Source organism: Haemorhous mexicanus, chromosome 2 (genome assembly GCF_027477595.1).
Source record: "Haemorhous mexicanus isolate bHaeMex1 chromosome 2, bHaeMex1.pri, whole genome shotgun sequence".
NCBI classification, from domain to species: Eukaryota; Metazoa; Chordata; class Aves; order Passeriformes; family Fringillidae; genus Haemorhous; species Haemorhous mexicanus.
The window spans coordinates 98,782,833-98,801,058 of NC_082342.1; the positions used below are offsets into that span (position 1 = coordinate 98,782,833).

General features: G+C 38.8%; 1 protein-coding gene across 1 annotated transcript in view; it reads right to left on the reverse strand.

Moving 5' to 3' along the window:
* Positions 1-18,226, reverse strand: part of MYO16 (myosin XVI) — a 259,909-nt gene that overhangs the window by 236,378 nt on the left and 5,305 nt on the right. The gene's annotated exons all lie outside the window — the stretch shown is intronic.

The window sequence follows — 18,226 nt, forward strand, 5'->3', positions numbered from 1 at the left end:
ACAGTAAATATCAACAGTATCAAGGACTTTTCAAGTGTACAGATGAGCATGTCAGTTTTGTACATATGAGAGGGGAGGGGAGGGCTGGAAGAAAGAGCCATGTCAAGGTCACAATCACCTTAGTTTATTTGGAAGAAAAATCACAGTTAACTGATTTTATTTTACTTTTTAAAGATCCCATGTGATATATTGGCTTTTTCAGTAAATACCTGAAACGAGTATTCATAACTGGTATCACTTGAAATTAATCATCGTACCAAAGCTAAATGATCTGCACTCAGTTTAACCTTTCCAGGGCACTGTCAGATCACTGATGCAGCATAATTTTTAAAACGATTTTTGGAGCCACACTCTACTCCCAGTTACATGTATCAAACCCCTTTTCTAATTAAAACAGGCTTATAGGTGCAGGCAAACACACAGCCCTTCACACTGGTGCTCACTCAAGTGTGAAAATGCAGCACTTTCCCCCATGGTCTATATTGCCTTTATAACCTTTACAGTCTGAATCAAAGCACTGACTTACTCACAGTGCTCATTCCTTGAACAGACCTGTGCAGCACCAATGCCTGGCAGTACCTGGGGACTCCAAACCAGCACTGCAAGCCTGTCTTCATCACACTGTCATGAAAAACCCTTTTAAAAGGCCTCTCTCCACGAGAATAGCTGCCAATATTTCCTGAGCAGGAGCACAGGTGGCTCTCTCTTCATCATCTGGAAATCTTGAGCTTAATTCTTAGTTAAGATCTGGGATGGACTTGTGCAAACAACTGCAAATAAACTTTAAGTCACAAATGGGTTCCACTGAGATGTCTGTCCTACAGGAAGGACAGAGATTTGTCTCAAGGCTCTTCTGTGACTCTGTCAATAGTCTCTTTCCTCTCTAAACATTTTCTGTATCTGTTTTCTTTCTCCCAAGGATGAATTGAAACTCCATATTCACTGTACATTTAAAGCAGATGAACAATAAAAAGTGAGCCATTCCTTCCTGCTCTCTCAGATCCAAAAATCTCATACTGAAGCACACACTTGTCCTCATCCAGAGAGACCATTAAAAAAAGAGGCTCAGAACTAAGAGTCTTTCTTTTTTTAATACCTAAATTTCTAACCAAATATGGAGATGCTCTCTCTACCTCAGGTTTAAAGTGAGTAAAGACTTACAAATCCTCCTTCCTTAAAAAGGCATGCAACTACATCTTCCTCAAGGGTTAATATTTCCAATGTTCCTATGTTTTGCCATTTCTTTAGTAGGGCAAAAAACATTATTTCCATATAACAGAATATTTCTTAAGGCTCTGAAAAGAATTTAATTCTCCCAATCTCATCAGGATTTCACCTGAAGAAACTAACACTCCAAAGTGTTCCCTTTCCTCCATCCCCTGTTTTCCAGGGAAAAAAAAAATCACACATCATGTAGTGGCAGAGCAAGCATACTGTGGGTTAGTGCCAGAAGTCTTATATTGGCTAGGACTGATAAGAAACAGCATCCTCAGCCTGTGTTTCTGCCAGATGGGATAAGACAGGTAAGGCATTAACCAAAGGAGTCTGTTCCCTTCCCCCACTCACTAAGGGACTTACACACCTTTACCTCTGGCTAAATAACAGCAGCAAAAATCAAATGTGGAATTTTTTGTTGGGTCACTGAGATGAACTCCATCATTTTGAGCCTTGGGATCATCAAAAGAGGCTTTAGGATAGGTCCTTCTATGCAGAGACAGAGGATGGAGTCTTTTGGCAGAAGGAGGACCCATGGAAAGGTCAGTGGGTTGGGAAACTGCATTTCTATTACACAAGAACTTCATCTGGAGCCTAAAATAGTAACCAAGAGACAGAAAGAAACTCTAGCTACTCAGGTATAAAAAATATGGGCAATTTTTTTGATATCTTCCTCCCCCAACCCCCAAAGACTTGGTTCTTATAGAAAAGCTCTGCAAAACAAAGTAATGCCTTTCCAGATCCATTTTGCAACTCCTTGCAGTTGAAACCAAAAGAACATCAGACCACTTCTAGATCTGAGCTGGAAATCCATTAGAATTAATTGGTTTGCCTTGATTTTTTTCTACCAGCATAAGATTACAACATTACCAGACCAAGATTACAACATAAAGAATCAATATATTAACTCTGATCTTCAAGTAGAATATTAAATAATTGTGACCATAAACAAATTACTGAGTCACATACAAAAACATTAGAGAATGTGGATAAAAGATCAGTAGCGTTTTTTTCTTTTTTTTGGGTTTTGTGCCTTTTTCCTCATTATTGCACACAGCTTGATCAGTTCTTCAGGAAATTCCCATCACACAGACTAGCAGGGCAAGATATGCAAACTCTCCCTTCAACTGGGCAAAAGTCTGTGTCCTGAATCAGGATTATGTGCTACATGCCTCTGTATTTGAAAAAAAAATTTAAAAAAATTCTTTCCTTGAATTTATCCCCTTTGCAAAACATCATTAAAAAAGAAAATCAAGAAAAGAAGATCACAGAAACAAATCCCCCTTCCTACTAGACAACTCACTTAGTTCATTTACTTAAGACTTCACTTGTTCATATTGTCTGTTTGATAGAACTACTACCTAGAAGTAGTTAGATACTAAATATACTAGCTACTGCTAGTAGTTTGGGATTTAATGCCCTAATGAGGACAGAAAGTAATACAAAGCTCTATTCAAGAAATGCTAAATATCTCTTCATTAATGCAATTTTAAGGAAGCTTCCACAAGACTTGGTTTTAAAACTTGCTTTACTTGCAATCTTTCATGTAAGGAAAGTTTACAGGAAAGATGAGACTAAAAACTGGCTTAAAAGCAGGAAGCTGACATTTACCTGAAAAAAAAAAAATCAACCCCAGAGTTAAAAACTTTCAGCAAGCTCTGAAGCCCTTCCTATGTGTGCAAAAACAGGTCTATCCATTCTTTGATATCTTTTAGAATTGAGACATAGATTTACAACTTAGAACAGAATTTCATACCTAATTTCATATCTAATAAAGGTGTTTTAAAAGCATTGGATGCATTGAAGTCTCACCAGAAAAGAAAGGTAATAATCAATGGAGCTTTTTTATGTATCCTTGATGTTGTAATTTTCACAAAATTGTTCCAGAGAGCTGAATACATTTTCATTTTCCATTGATTTTATTGACTAGATTATGACTTATAATAGAGCCTTACAATGCAGTACAGTCATTACTGCTGTGCCTGTTACCAGGTACAGGTCTTGTACTAACTTTGCCTGTGGAACTAGGGCTGTAAGGCTTTCCTTTTTTTGAGTTTGGCTTGCTTTGAGCTTTTAGTTGTTATAGCAACTGGCTGATGACAATGTGACAGTTGCCTAACACAGTTTTGTTTACCTTTTCTCTAACTGTGGGGCATAATGAATAAAGGATTTTTTATATACATGGTAGCAACAAGCATTTACATTGCACTGTGGTTATAATCCAGCTATGCTGGCATAAAGAGCTATCTGTAACTTTATGTCTGCTGCAGACGAAAGGAATACTGATCTGAAGTCACAGATGAGTATTTCAGAGCCTGAAAGGTGAATTCAGAGGGCCCAGGGCTATCACTATCTCACCAGGGATCTGCTACTGATGACAACACAAACTTAGGCGCTGGGAAATGTTGCATTCACAGCAAACTCAGTTTTAGTAGTAACAGAACAGAGAAAAATAAAGGCACCTAACATGTAAACCCCAATATTTGGTCATCTACTGTACTGTATATAGAATACCAGTGTATGCTCCTATTAACTGTTCCTCTGGGGAATAGCAACCACCAAGTGTGGACTTTGTTTCTACTAACATCTATTTTTGTTCTCTTTAGCTGAGCAGGAATAACTCCAGCTGGAAGGCTTTACTTGTTCATGATGTGCATAAATATGACTTACTGCTGCAGAAGCATAGCTAAAATGCTGCTGATTCTGGAATGGATTGTCACATTCTCCTCCTACCCCAGGCTGCACGTTTTTGTCTCTTGGCACACAGAAAAGATTAGTTTCTCAACTAGACCAAGGATCAGGGAATGTGGCACTGGGAAATGGGTATGAATAGGGAGAATGGTGTAGCCACCACTTTCCACCAACAGCTGAGAGAAGTTTGGGCATAAACTGACCATGAACTGAATCACAACAGAAGTGATACTGAAAGATGTGTAATAGCATCCTTACATTCCTTCCACTTCCACCAGTTAAGAGTCATGTTTTTCCTGTTATTTCAGTCAGATATTTGGTCCACAGCTGGTATCTTAAACTCTGTACAGATTAATCACTTAGAATCCTCCCCACAGTCATATCTCTTTAGTTCTCTTTTCTCATTCCTCAGCAGTCACTCCATACTTTTCAGCTTGTACCAAAGGTGTTCATGAGAAACCTGCTACACAATTCAGCTACATGTGAGAACAGATGAATGCTAGTCTCTGGTAATTTCTTAATCATAGCACCAAATGAAATCATGCAAGATGTCATAAATGTTTGGTTAATGTAGTAGAAAAAATATTTACCTCATGCCTTTGCTATGAGTAGTTAAAAATAAAATTTTTAAATGCAAGTACCAATTCTGGTAATTTAATAATTCTTTTAAGATGTCTTGTTTACCTAACAAAGAAATTTGCTATCACTATCACTAGTGCAATGTCTCAGGCTTTCCTTCAGAGCAAGCTCATCAGTTGACAGTGCTTATTCAGAGCAGTCATGCCCTTAATGAGCCTTGCAAACAAATGATTTGCAATCCTACTGCTTTTCACATGAAATATTTCCAGAGTTCATTGGCAACATCTGTCAGACTTGCTCAGATCTCCCTAATTTCAGGAAACTCTTGGAAATAAATTCCCATTTTTGCCACACAAAGATTAAAGGCAGCAAACCATAAACAAAACATGCACATTTGGACAGATAAGAGTGCCATTCACAGACTTCAGAAATGAAGAGAGGGAAATTACTCTGTCCATACTGGTTGAGTTTGAGAGTACTAGCCTTGCATATCCAAGCTATAATGCCCACTGCTAAGAACAGGGCTGACATTTCCATCCTCCCTATCAGAGTTCCCACAGTTTATAATTTTTTTTTCAGGTTACTAAGAATCATAATACCATGACCCAAAGCAAATGGCTCATTGATTCTCTTCTGAAATTAAAAGCATGATGTGAAATGTCAGGGTGATTTCTGTGCTCCATTGGACACAAAATTAACTTTAAAATAAACAAACCAAGCCACCAATGAAAGAGACTGACCTAGGTAGTCCTACAGCCCCCCTCAGCATCTCTCCCAGCCTTAATGCTGGAAGATCAAAATACGTGGTAGTTCTTTCCCATACTCTCTTTGTGGAGAAATCAGTCAGACCTCAGCCCTGGGAACAGCTGAGGGGCTTGATCACTCAGTGTGGGAGAGAACTTCCAGCAGCACAGGTAAGCATGTGACAAGTCCCATTTTTGTGCCCAGTCTCGTGCCACTTTCCCACCAGGCCTTGTGCCATCAGCTGGGGTGTGTCCCCGCTCAGGCATTCTCCAGCCCTAACAGCTTCCTGCCATGCACTGTCCTGCTGGAGGCTGTTACAGATGGATAATGAGATGATCGGCTCCCGCAATTAAGGAATGGTTATTGTGGGAATATTAAGAAAAGCTTTAGTGATGTATAGCTGTGTTATTGTAGTTTAGATGTCCTCTGTTCTCCCCACAGCTCACTTTTTCCCCCTGTATTGTTGCCATCAGACAGCCAGGGCTGTCCAGGACAGGTAAAAACAAGGTGTGCACATGTGCCCCTTGCATGGGGCAGTGGGGAATGGAAAAGCTTGGGGCTTAGGGGGTGTGGCATGGCAACACCTGACCTCCAATGAAGTCACAAGAAAGCAGTCTCCACCCATAAATGGCAAAGAAGAGCTGACTGCATTTCATTTTTTACACATATTTTATCTGTCCCCCATGTATGGATTCTCCTGAAGTTCCTGACAAAAGTGACTAAAACCAACAAGAACTATATCATCAGGCTACAGTCAAGTACTGCAAAAGCTCACAACCCACTAGGTTCCTTAGAGATATGTTTGAAAGCTCTTTAAACTACCGGTATAATTTTTAGGCCAACTTTTCAGCTACAGAAATGCCTGCTTGTACATTCAAATGTTTGTAGAATTCAGTAAAAACCTCAGGTTTTACAGCATTTCACTAAAAAAGTTAAATTTATTTCAGAATTTGCAAATTTCCAGTTCTGTAGTCATTAAATGAGAAACACTAAAACACGCATCAGCAAAATAAATCATTCTGTGGTCAGTACCTTAATTTGAAAACCATTGTCATACCCATGCTTTTCCTTAGTTGTAATGGTTACAGAATTTGCATACAATACAAATTTTCATCTGAACAGACTGTACACCCCCTCTGTTTCACCAACATTTATGTTGGTCCTATGCCAACGCTACTTAATTGGCATAAATCAGATTACTGCTGACTTATATTCCTTATGAAGCAAAAGTCAGTCCCTCTTTAACTCCCACAACATGCAGAGCAAGTTTATGCCAGCTGGCTTAGAAGCCTTGTAAGCAACTCATTAGGATTTGTATTGGAGATCTTCAAGGATAACAGACTACTATCCTGCTCAGCAGCTGCTAAATGGTACTAATTACCAGCTGTGGACCACTGGCTGTTAGATCCCGTGTGTCTCCTGGAATTCCCAGGGTGTGCAGTGCACAAGAAAGCAAACTTAAACCAGGCATTATAGAACAAACTAGGGGCATTACTGAGTCTTGCATTTATCCAGAATAGTTGTGTGTGTGGCATATGAGTGACCAAAACTATGAAGAAAATGTGTAGCTCCAGGAATACAGCTGAATACAGATGTCAATCTCACCACTTGACATCTGTGGCTCAGGCACCACCTTTGACAGTGAGTCATCTGTGATAGTTTGCATTGTCAAAACCAGAGCTGCTTCTCTCTTGCTCATGCATTAATTCACACACTCCTGCCCTGATCTTTGCATAGCAGTGCCACATGTCATGCTGCTGGGATGGAGAGTTAAAACAGCTGAATACCAGCCTTATGAAAGGCAGTTTCCAGATGGTTCATCTCCCTGCCTCATTCCAAAATGAGCATAAAGATGGGAGGACAAAAGGATGGGACAGAAGCAGAGCCAGAAAGAAAGGAGAGCAGCCTATGGCAGCCTCAATTTTAGCTTAGTTTCAAACTGTGTTAGAAACACACTTTTTAAGTGTCATTTGGTATTAGAAATGTCCTTAGGGAGCCATTAAAATCAAGTCAGTGTTTCCAAGACATCTGAATATTTCCTTTCTTTCTCTGCATCAGCCCCATCAGCTGGGCACCAGGAAGGTGAATTGGTTCAGAGAGGTGACACAGCATTTAGCTGTTGATTCTAGGGGGTGATGCACTTTATTTTGGATCAGTTTGCTGAACTGATTCACTCTGCAGCCACACAATTGCTAAATCTGATACAAAGAGCCTGCAGTAAAAATGGTGGTAGGAACAGCATCATAAAATCATGAATGACATTTTCTGAATTAGTAAAATACAACATTGACATAACATCCAGCTAGGGCAGTGGGGCAGGCCCCAGCTGCCAGACCCTGTCCAGCTGCCCTAGGGTGGCTCCCATGCTCCCAGTGGCCCACACAGCAGCTGGGAGCAGCTGGCTCTCACAGTGCCCTTACAGCATTTACCTGTATTTAATTAATTTTGAACAAACTGTCACCTCCAGAAGGATTTCAAGTCCCTTCCACACTTCCATAGGTTTCATGGAGCAGAGTCAAGTCTCTGCTCTTTTACCTTGGCACTTTGAAAGTCCACATAACTAAGTTTTTCTGACTAAAATCCTATTTATCTATATATGTCATTTTACAGCATTAAAACTGGTGTGCTGTGAAACACTTTCTGGTTGAGACATATCCTGCTGTATGGTAAACCCTGAACTATCAACACACTTCAAACTACTGATACCAGCATCCTCTGGCAGACATCTCAGAGGTGGTCAAGAGATGTGAAGAGCAATGGAGAAACGCCACGCAAAAATGAAATCATTCCCCTCTTCACTTTTACAGAGTTTTAAGATAGACATAGAGCAATTGGATTTTGGTGTGTTCATGTCACACATTTTTCAACAACATCAGCATTTAGTCACAGTCTTTTACAGTTTGCCAAAACCAATGGAGAATAACGTATTAAACTTCTTAATGGTTATTTTCTTCTTCACAATGCACACCCTTGCCTCTCAAATTTCTTTGTCTCTTCCTAACACAATTCATGAGGTTTGCAAAGACTTATGACTCCTTGCACATATGGACAGAATGACACCTCCTATTGGAGGTGATGGAATAGGATTTGCGTTCTTTGTCAACTCAGAGATGGAATCACCAGATCCAGAAAACTGAGCTTCTGGAGAGGCAGTGTGAAGCCTCTCCTACTCTGCTAAGAATTTGTGACTGAGAAATTGGTACAAGAGATCTGGAGAGATTTTCTGTACTGTTCGGTCATGATCACTGCAGGAAAGCAGCATATGGGGTCCTGTCATGAGTCTCCCATATAAACATGAACATAAAAAGCATACAGGCTGCACAAATGCTTCGGTTTGGATAAACTCATCAAGTATTACCTTACAGTTCTATTCAGCACTTACTGAATTGGTTGCAACATGATGGTTACCAAGTCCTTCTCTTAACTTGTGCACTACATATAACAGATATGTACATTTTTACATATTGGTTACATGAAAGACTTGTGCCAGAAGTCTTCAAAGAAAATAACTATGCCTGTGCACCTAGCTCAAAGATGATTTCATCTCTCATTACTTGTTTTTCAGAATTTGATTTGGCTGGATTCCTGCATTCTTGAAATTAATTGTATTTTCACTAAAGGTATTTCAAGCTGATATACCCGCTGATGTCCAAGTCTTCTTCAGTCTTTTCTAATTTGTCACCTCTTTCCATGGTATGAAGGGTCTGATAGTTATAGCTAGAACTTCTCTTATGTTTTGTCTTCCAAACACCCAATCTGCAAGGAATTCTTTCACACTTAGCAAAGGGCAAACTTGTAACATTTCAAAATATAACACAACAATGCTTTTAGTCCTTGTTCATTTCTGACAAGGGGACCCAAACACTTGCCTGCTGTGTATTCTTTGTGCAGTCTAGAAGTATTCTGTCAGCAGTGAGTACAACAAAGGTGCAAGCAAAAGACAACTGTTAAATGTTCACTAAGGGACTAAAGACCATGTTTTAACTAAATTTGTTTTAATACATTCTGGAATCATTATTAGTCTCCCTGATAACTGATGGGGGGCCTGGAGGTCCAACAAGGAGAGCAAATTGCCCACAGACAAGTCCAGACAGGAGACATAATATCTTCCAGTCAGGGCTGCTCTGACTGCACAAGCACAGCCTCCTTGCTGGAAGTCATCCTGCTTCCACTCCCTCACATCCTACAGCTGTTTCTGGAGGCTTCCAACTCCCGTGCATTCTGGCTAACACCTTCATTTTCCCACACCAGTAACAGCAACAACCACCACTACCAATATGCCAACAACAAAAAACAGTTGAAAAATAAGCAATGAATACATTATCACCCCAAGAACAACAGATCATGTGTATAAAGCCAGCACGGAAGGAAAGAGCTATCAAACTTGAAAACTGCGGCTGACACTTAAACCACCCCAGAATAAGCAAAGGAAAACATCTCCATGTATCTGCTTTGAGATAAGGCTGCCAGACTTGGGCAGCTGAAGATTGCAGTGATATAGGCTTCACTTGATTTCAAAGTTCAGTATGAAATGCAAAAACCACACCGAGACACAGGGGACTGAAATGACAGATTTACAACAGTTCATCCTAAAGAAATCTGCAACCAAAGAGGCAAACTCGGAGCACAAACCATTCTGCATTCAACATCACCAAGCTTACAGACAGCTAAACCTACATGCCAATCTTATGTAAGGTGAACCTACACGGGGTTACCAGTGAAGCATTTGAGGATCTGGGGAACATAAGAGGTGGTGCATGACAGACCCTCTACTTCCTCTTCTCTGATACCAGTCAGCCACTAGAATTGCAAAATTATTATTCCAAAGCTGGAACAACCAACACAAAGCAAATTTTGCTTTATTTATGTTTTACTTAATTTTTTACAGGTATGGATTCCCACAGTGTGAACTGGAGTTATAGGCCAGCATGGAGAGGAGAAAATTACACTCACACAGTACTTGGTATAATCACCTCTTTTTTATAGTTTGTGGAAAGTAAAAGTCTGACATTAAAGCTGATGGTTTAATTTGGCTTTGAAGCAGAATTATCAGTTGCTCTCCATAGGAATTTTTCTGCTTTGCTTAGTGTGTTCTTGCACTACAACAATAAGAGCTGCCTTAGTTCAATACCTGAGTTGTCTTATTCCTCCGCAAAGTCAGAAGAGGAGCTCTCACTTCTTAGTCATACCAATGAATCCACATTCATATAAAGCCACATGGTAGGTTTGGGATGCAGTGATGAGCTACAGTGGCTCAAACTTCCCCAGTGATACCCAACGTCATGTGCTCTCATTTGCTCAAACAATACATCTGACAGGTAGCTGGTACATAAATCTGGTAAATCAAGGAGAAGCCAGAGAGAACTCCACATTGGAAGTGCCTAAGTTAAGAAAAAAGGTGTAAGGACTAATCCAGAAGCATCAGTAGAACTACATATATTTAGACTTTACATTTATCCTGTTCTGTTCAACTTGTATAATTCTAAATATGTGATCCACAGGATTTTTATGGAGAAGCTTGAAAGAAAAAGAAATGTAATGTTCACCCTGTACAGGAACTGAGAAGCCAGTGAAGTTCAAATGGCCATTATTAAAAGGATAGTGGTACTCTCTTATATGTCTTTTTAGTAGACTAAGAAACAAAGCAGCAGTTCAAATTTCACACAGGTACTTCCAGCTTTAAGAGCACTTCAAGGCATATTTTCTGTACTGTCAATGGATAAATATGGATGTCTGGAAAAAACTACCATTTTATGTCAGCAGTGGTTGTGATTGCTAAAATTTGGACTACCAACCCTAACTCATGAATTTACTGCTACAGCTGTCACATTTGTCTGTTGTGCCCAAATGTAATCAAAACCCTAAAAAGTGCATGGTGTGAGAAATTACCTCCTCTAACCATCTCATTGTCCTGTAAAATCTCTGCTGCTTCAAGGTCACCTTTACACTGCATTGTAATAGAGAAAGAAACATAGTAAGAAGGCAGTATGTGGTTCCAGGCTGACTGAATTCTACCTTGAACCTTTTGCATATGCTTAAAACATTGAACCTTTTTGCATATGCATATGCTCATTCAAAGGAGGACATTTAGAAATATTGTGAATTTCACCTTAACTACTCACATTTACACCTCCATCCTTGGATGCAATTCAAACAGAAACACAACCTAAATTAGCCATTCCCTTAGATTTATTGACTATGTTCTTGAAACCTTCAATTTCACCACTGTTGCAGCCTATTACTATAAATGCTGCAATTAACAGTAATGAAGAAGAATCAGTTTTCCATACATTACACCATATAAGCTTTCTACTAATTTCTATCACAGCTATAGTTTGTTCACTGTCAATTCAAAGTGCAAAAGATTCTAACAGCTAAAAAGCCTTGCAGACCTCAGTCTAAATAATTAAGATAATATCTCAGTGCACTGAGAAGAATCCTCCAACTCATGCCTCAGAGAACAAAAAGATGACTGAAAAAATAGGCAGTATATGTATTTTATGTTTTGAATTTGGAAGAAAAGGAAGGAAGAAAGAGAAACCACTAGGCACTATAGAAATAAATCTTTTTTGTTCTCAGACATAGTTGTGATTTTACTGGGAAAGGTACTACGATTCAGACAGAATGAAAGAATCATAGAATATGCTGAGTTGGAAAGGGCCCATAAGGATCATGGAGTCCAACTCCTGGCCTTGCAGAGGACATCCCAAGAATCCCACCATGTTCAAATGCTCCTTGAAATATGACAGGCTGGTGCTGTGACCACTGCCCTGGGGAAACTGTTCCAGTGCCCAAACACTCTTTGGGTGAAAAATCTTTTCTTGATATCCAATCTAAACCTTGCCTGACAACACTTCAGGCCAGTTCCTTGGATCCTGTCATTGACCACCACAGAGAAGAGATCAGTGTCTGCCCCTTCTCTTCCCCTCCCAAGGAAGCTGTAACTGCAATGAGGTCTGTCTTCAGCCTCCTCCAGGCTGAACAGACCAAGTGACCTCAACTGCTCCTCACGTGGCTTCCCCTCAAGGCCCCTCACCATCTTTGTGGCTTCCTTTGAACACTCTCTAATGGTTCAATGTCTTTCTTTTGTTGTGGCACCCAAAACTGCCCCAGCACTCGAGGTGAGGCCACCCCAGCTCAGAGCAGAGCAGGACAATGCCCTCTCTTGCCCAGCTGGCCATGCTGTCCCTGATGCCCCCCAAGACAGGGTTGCCTCCTGGCTGCCAGGGCACTGCTGGCTCATGATCCATTTGCCATTGACCAGGACCCCCAGGTCCCTTTCTGCAGCACTGCTCTGCAGCCTCTCACTCCCCAGTCTATACTTACAATCAGGGTTGCCCAGTCACAGGTGAAAAATTTGGCACATGCTCTTGTAAAAAAAGAGCAGCATAACAAAAAAGCCCTAAAAAATTTAGCAATTAAAAAAAAAAGTTACTTGCTGCATTTAGTGGCTCTGGTTATGTTCATTTAGTTATGCCTTCAATGGTTCTAGAGAAAGATACTCCACATAGTTATCCCACTCCACAAAACCTCCAAACAAACTCCCCTTTTTAGAAATTTTGAAGAAATGTTCTTCTCAAACTGGCAACTAATTTGATAGTCATAAAATAAAGTCTGCGTGTTGCAAGATATCAGAATAATGTCATTTCCCAGTCTTATGCTTAAATATTCAATTTTATTTTATTTTCTGCTCCAGTGTAGCAATTTGAATATGTCCTGATAGTAAAATGCTACTGAAGTTGAATTAAAAAATTTAAAATATTTTTAAAGACTTATTTAAGTTCATTTTTGTAAAGATCTGTATTATTGCTATAAACATTTGCTCATCAAAATGAAAAAAAAAAAACCAACAGAAAAGGTTTTTCTCTACTGATTTCTGTAGTTTCCCATCTTAATTTCTATCATAGTGCAATTTGTGATTGAAATGAAAGCATTTCAAAGTGATAGTGAAAGATAGATATAGAAAAGTTTTCCCTTTGTACTGAAATATTATTGGAAATCAATATGAAGCACAATAATTACACTGGAGATTAAATCAAAAGCAAATTGCCCAGACAATACTCTATTCTTGTTCTCTTTCAATTTCATAAGAATATACTAGGAATACAGCCATTTTATTTTTTTTTTTAAATCAGTGACTTCTAACAATAACCAGAGAATGTCAGCAGTACCTGCTACTCGGTGGATGGCATCTTCCACAGAGAGAATAGGCTTCTGATTGCTGCCAATTTAGAGTCTTGCATCCCACTGTGGATCCTCTTTCAAAGGAATAGGAAGAACTGCCAGGTGCCAATTTGTAGGTTGCTAATGGCTTAACGAACCTTTATTGGCATGACAGAGGATTTGTGAGTGATTAGTCCTGTGCTTCTTCATACTTCATACTTGAATGCTGGAGCATGCTGTGCTGGTTTCAGCTGGGGCAGAGATAATTTCCTTCACAGTGGCTGGTTGGGGGCCATGTTTTGGATTTGTGCAGAACACAGGGTCAATAACATAGAGATGTTTTTGTTATTGCTGAGCAGGGCTTGCACAGAGCCAAGGCCTGTTCTGCTTCTCGTACAACCATGCTGGGGAGGGAGTTTTTGGTGCATGGGAGGTTGGGAGGAGACACAGCCAAGACAGGTGACCCCAACTGACCAAAGGGGTATCTCAGACCATAGGACATAATACTCAGTAAATAAAAACAGGGGAAGAAGTGATGAGAACTTGCTGTCCTGGAGATGGCTGAAAACCTGCCTGTACATGGGAAGCACTGAATTAATTCTTTATTTTTCACTGCTTGTGTGTGTGGCATTTGCTTTCCCTATTAAACAGCCCACAACTTCTCTTCTACTCTTCTAATAAGTCTGGCTAGAAGTCATGAATAATATACATACTGACATCTCTAACTGCAGAAAATCTTCATATCATAGTCCACCAAAATAAATATTTGAGAATTTTGAAAGTGTGTTCAGAAGTAAATATTTTAAAAAATAGGAAAAATGTGTGTTTTTACAAAGTTTCTCTCATAAATATGTTTTATGCTTGCAATTGAAGCAAAATTTATGATTCTAGTTAATCAAATGTAGTTTTGTTTGGGTATGTAGGGTCAAAGTTCAAGAACGGACTTACCGGCATAGAAAACGAGCAACTCAGTGCCTACATTTTAGAAATCTGTGATTCAAAGAAAAATCTGAAAGCTGAGTTTCTAGAAACTCCCTATATCATTAAGAAAAAGGCATGCTTTTCAACAAATCCTTCAGAGTGAATTTATAGACATCAAAAACCATCAGAAGGGAATCACAAAGTTCAAACACATATCTCAATTTTTATTTATTCAGAGCTTAAGCATGTGGAACAGGACTGCAAATAGCCCAGAATATACTCCTGTTTTCAAAACACAGTTAGTAGCAGCCATAGTGATAGCATTGAGATTTCTGTACAACATTTTACTATTTATTCAACTTTCTACAGTTTACTGTAATGTAAGCAAGACCAGCTAGATCCAGTTTGCCTCCCAGGTCCTTCTCCAGGAGAAAGTCATGCTAGGCTGGACACTGCTTGAGATACTTGAGGTGTGTGGACAGCAGGCACAGAAGAGTCAGTGGGACAGAGAAATGCAGAGACAAAAAATGGCTCTCAAAGCAACCCACAGGTAAAACCTGCGGGCAAACAAAAATGGGTGGCTCACAGCTCCAAGCTCAGTTTTTATGGAGAGAAGGAGGGCATCATAAATCCATTTGATCAAAAGACAGATAAATTACACTCGGTGTAAATCTCTCTACTGAAGGCAACCCAAAATGGATGATTTTTCTTTATTTCCCCACTTGGTACAGGCAGAGGATAGCTGCTCAAACCAGGGTAACTCTGGGCATGTGCAGAGACAAAAACTGCAGCTGAAACAAGCCAGGAAAATGTCACAGATAAGAGAAAAGTAGTCATGGAGCAGAAGCACTCCTGTGGTTAGACAGTCCACACAGAGAACCAAATGATAGATTAAATCTACACCCTCAAGTCTATTCTTCACTTTTTGACGTGTCATATATTTTTTGGGGAGTCTTACCTTTTCCAATTAAATAAGTGTTGTATATTAGCAATCATACATATTTTTATCAGCACCAAATCATTTAATATGCAGTTCTCAGCTTCACTAAATTACTAAAAATGTAAACACACGGACAAAAAGCACATATGGAATCCTACAGGAATTCAGATGTATTCAAATTTCATCTCCCTGTGATTTTATGATTGCTTTTGAAATGGCCTGCTTTAATTACTAAACATCTGTTACCCAATAACTAAAGGCTTTATGTTTTCCTGCAGAAAAAACACCCTGTGTTGCTGAATTCAGCACACATGGAGCCAAAGAAAGTTAGCAACCATGCTGAATCTATAGGGTTGAAGCCTTGCCCTGGTTTGAAATGTCTCTACCTTCTGGGCCTTTGGAAAAGCTTCTTCATCAATGGGTGGATTGAGATGGTTGATTGGTGCTTCATTTTCCTATACAGAGGACAGATCAATCAGCAGCAGCATGTAAGACAGTCATTAGTGTCATCCACAGTTACAGACATGGTTCCCACTCCAGAATGCATGAATTTGTCTTGTGAAAGCATTCATTTACAGTATATACTCTTCCTTCTTTCCAAAAGCCCCAATTCACACCATTTCTGTGTACTTCATTAATTTCATGTGCTCTGATTAGACTCTTGACTCTGCTATTCAGTGTCTAGTGCTCATGTCTCTTAGGGATTGGACAATAAATATTAAATTGTATAAATTATCATACATGTGTGTTGTGATTTATTCTACAATTGTTCCCAGCAAATCAACATTTGTAAATAGTTTTAGATTACTGTCTAATGTACATTTTCCTACTCTGACTCAAGGGAAACACTGAAAAATCCAAAATAGCTCTGAGTGGGGAAGTCTCCCTATTATTACATGCATAATGAAATCCATTTCCTTCCCTGGAAAGATAAAAAAAAGGCTTTAATTAAGTTTAGAGTGAGAGTAAATAGTAATCTGAAATTAAAATATATTAAAAATGTCAGAATAATCTGAAACAAAGCACTATAAAATCTGAGAAATCCTTGATTTAAATTTTAAAAAGGACTGAGCATGCTAAAATAAAGTAATACAGAATATGCAATACATTTTAGTTCTGTTCTGGATGTTCTTGATTATTCAGAGTTTTAATTTCGTCAAACTGAAATTACATCAAACTGATTTTTTGGGGAGGTTCCCTCTTTATGACTATGCAAGACCTTATTAACTTATGTTATTTGTCTCATTTCCTATTAATTCAGGTTTTGACCCAAGGCTTAATTTATTTATTTATTTATTTATTTTAATCTGGGAGCTTTCTTTTGTCATGAAGGTTACCTGTGCATGTTAAACACACTACAGCTATTTGTCATTTTATCCTTCTCACAGCTGGAATAACTGGTAAAAGTGAGGTCCCCCAAAAGGGAATGTAAAATCAAGAGCACATGGAAAAATGGGGAAAGTTATTCAGATTGCACAATAAAATTCTGATTTGCCAGCTGTGTTTATATATTTCTGGCCTTTATGCCTTTGGTATAATACATGTATAAAAAGTGTGTGCATATCTATATCATCTATATCTATATCTATCTATATCTATATACAGATAGATATAATATAAATATCCCATGCAATTAATTTTCCTCATTTATTATTATTTATTATAATTCACTATGATTTTTGCCCTGCCTCTTCAGAAGGCTATAGCTACAACATCCAATATACAAAAGAAATGCTAATAAAGTACCTTTGGGAGGAGAATGGAATGAAAGAAGGTGATATTAAATATTAATCATAAGAAACAAGGCAGGAGGATTTTTAAAGGTGGGAGAAAATAAGAGTGGATTATGGTAATCTGTGATAGCACAGAAGATTAATCTGCACTTTCACACAGAGATCCTTTCTTTTCCAGAGTCACCTTTATTTTAAACTCATGATGGAGTTCTTTTTGCCTAATTTAAGGAAACTCTGCCTTAATCATAAGGACCTAACCTGAGAGATTAAATGTTACATCCTTTTTTCACCTATTTCCCAAACATTAAGCATAATAATGTGTTTTATTACTTTGTATTTCTGTAAAAATCTTCTATTACTAAAATTTTCTATCTTTAGTAAACATATTTTTTATCTTTCAGTCTCTTCTAGTAGCAAAGATTCTTCTGAACTCCTAGCACACAAAACTGCAATCCTCATCCAAGGCTTTGATGAATTTTAAAAACCAGGTTTTGCCATGCTCAGAGCCTTGCTTTCTCACCATGCATCCCTGAGCATGCAACTCGTAAAAATCAGAAAAGCTGCCTGAAATCAGTTTGACAAGAGGAGATATCAAAAATCTAAAAAGATAGTCTGAAAGTCAGAATCCCAACAGCAGACAGGCTACCTGAATATGTTCCCATTCTTCTTAGTTATAAAAGTGTTTGCCAGGAAGAGTCCTTGTTACACACTGTTGCCTGACAACAGGTTTCACATAATGGAAATGGAAATATACCAAATGCTCTCACCACCCTGTCACTACTGCCCACATCCTGCTTCTTCCAGCTTTTCAAAAAGACTGCTGGCAATGTTGAAACTGATTGTTGAGTATCAGTAAGCTTGCCCCAAGATGTTTGCCAGACACAGTCAGTGCAATCCACTGTTTTACAGACCATCTTGTATGTAACCAACCAAGCTGTTTCTACTGGAAAAAGGACAGTAAAGCATAACCAAGACTAATGCAATAGAGTGAAACAATAAGAAGTTGGTTAGAAGATTTGAAATGCAAGGAAACAATGCAAGGAAATAATAAAAAAAATTGGTTTATTTCTGCTCAGTTTCAGCCTGTTTTCTGTTTCAGATTATTTCTATCTTTTTTCCATTAATAGGAAGGATTATTATAACATCTCTGACACAGTCTCCTAATGAAAGCCAATGGTCAACTCATCTGCCACTTTAGATTAAAGATGCATTCTTCTTCTGAATAGATTTGTCTTCCCCT